This window comes from Dipteris shenzhenensis, chromosome 4 (assembly GCF_047967505.1).
Source record: "Dipteris shenzhenensis isolate YYH24624 ecotype China chromosome 4, Dip_SZ_1.0, whole genome shotgun sequence".
NCBI lineage: Eukaryota > Viridiplantae > Streptophyta > Polypodiopsida > Gleicheniales > Dipteridaceae > Dipteris > Dipteris shenzhenensis.
The window spans coordinates 61517198-61519697 of record NC_141599.1 but is presented as its reverse complement, the minus strand read 5'-3'; positions in this window follow the sequence as shown (position 1 = coordinate 61519697).

The window sequence follows — 2500 nt, the reverse complement described above, 5'->3', positions numbered from 1 at the left end:
GCTCGAGCAAAAAGAGGGGAGACGAGGCTCGGGCTACGGCGAAGGCAAAGGCAAAGTTTATTAATAATTATATTTATATTACCGAGTAGGGGCAAGCAGGATTAGAGCTCATGACCTCTTAGCTCAGACAAAAGGATCGCCTAGACCGTGGAACCATGAGCTGTACTAGCGACTGAAATTTTGTGGACTTTTGCTATTTCTACTAATCCACAAAGCCTGAGTGAACAAGACATAAGTGAATAGGGCATACAGTGTATTCCCTCACGCATCTGCGCTTTCCCACCATTGCAGGCACTCTCTAGCCAGGCAACCTGCAGCCCGCCTCCGCCTCCGCCTCAAGCTTCCTTCAGCACTCTTTCTCATCCTCTAGAAGTTCCTCTTTTCGTAACCTGCCCCAGCCCTCTTTCTCCCCTCTTTTCGTTCCCATCCTCTCGAAGTTCCTCTCCCTTCATTGCCTGCAGATTACGGGAGGGCGAATGCATTAGGCGAAGCTAGGATTGGGTAAGCATCGATTGTTTAAGCATTGTGGATGATGAAATGCATGTGGGATTCGTAGGGTTTAGGCAGCGGACCACCGCCAGGCGCTCAATATAACGTTCACTCGTGGACCTTCACCAATTACGGCACGCAGGCTCCTCGCTTCGATGCTATGCCACTGCCTTCTTTCAAAAGGCTGTTCGTTATTCCTGTGGGCAGCAGCATTTTAGCTGTACTTGTATGGCAGCAATTGTGAAGTGTCGGAGGCACGATGTGATCGACCAAGACGGAAGCTTTCCACCAGCTGTTGGGCAAAGGAGGCTTTGGATCAATACCAACACATGCCGGTGGCAGTGAAGAGGACCTCCAAACACTCCAACCAAGGTTCCTTGCCGAGGTTTCCATCATAGGCAAGCTTAGGTATCGGAACCTGGTGCCTCTCATCCGTTGGTGCAGTAAAGGGGCCCGGGATGTAAAGGCGAGCACACTGTATGTACGACCACCACAGTCTAGTGCGAGGACGACAAACACCCCAAGGAAGATGGGGCTATCTCAGGAAGGCATCCGACAAGATGGACGTGTACACTCCCGTACAATATCAGACGTCTTCAATCGATGGTAAATGTGGTGCAGGATTGTGCACGTCAATCCGTTCAGGGCAGCAAAGCATGAAATATACAAGATGGGGTGCTGCTGCACTCTAGTGTGTGTCTGTGCAATTGAGAGATGGATGATGTATAATGCCTTGCACGTGATTGCATGCTACGCGGGTTGGGCTGCAATTTGAAGATCAAGTCCTCGATTCGGCCATGACGATGTGAAGGCATCATTCAGATATTTTTGGCCATGATGACGTGAAGGCGTTATTATTGGTGGGCTGACGGGGACTGCGAGTTGCTGCTCCACTTGTAACTTGGCTGAATAAGGTAAGAGTGCTCTTCTTTCTTTTGTTCTTGTCACAGGGTCTGCAAAACTATTATCCTCACGTTGGTCTCACATTGCTCTTTAAAAGGACGGTCTAACCTTCGCTCTATTGCGCACTCTTAACTTGAATTGCAATTCTGGGCACTCTTAAATCGAACAAAAACTACGTAAAAGGTTCCTAAGTTAAGTTGTTTTAGTATCTACATTGTTGTCTTAACACACGCATTGTCTTAAATCGTACTTTTTGTAAAAAGTTGTGTCCAAGCACCAGCCTTTCTACCTAGTGTACTCATTAATTTGAGGACTAAGTTTAACATTTATCATTTTGTTTTTCTCTCAGATTCCTAGTTCTCATATATTGCTGATAGTATCTTGATTCTTAATCTTTCTACATTGTTCATTAAATGTGGATAATGAGCCCTTGAACCTTTTCCAAATCTCTAGTTTGACCCATCTTCCTTTTTGTATAGGTAGCTTGGAAGTAGCTTATGAACTATCTTCGATTCAAGAAGTGTATGTTAACCAGCCTTCCTGGACAGTTGCGCTTGACTTGTATGCACTCCTATACTTCATGGCACTAGACCTCACCAGGAATTTGGCTCAAGCTTGTACTCAATAGTGCAATGGCAACATAAGCATTGTTGGACTGAAGCAAACCTAAGCATGGGTTAGGTCTAGTCACGGCCATGTGGAGACTGCATGCAGTTTTGGTGGACACCAACTACTGCATGGGTGGAGATTCTACGTTTCTCGTTCTCTCCCAGACTGGTTGGCCGAATCATCGGTCTGCCTCCAGGCTGGTACATGCGATTCCTACATTCAGTATCGTGTGAATTCTAGCCTGTGATTGATAGCTCCAACCTTGGTGACTCATCCTCTATCTTTGATATAATGCCTCACTGCTAGGGTAAAGTATTGTATTCATTCTGCCTCGCATGAGCAATATGTCATGTCGTAAGTGAGTGGAAGATTACATGCAAATAAACTTCACATGTATAAAATGTGTAGCAAAGGCAGAAGAAAGCTTTGTGAATATCACTTGAATCTAATGCCTGGACGCTGGACACCCATGTCAGCTGCTCAAATGCCCCATGCGCGA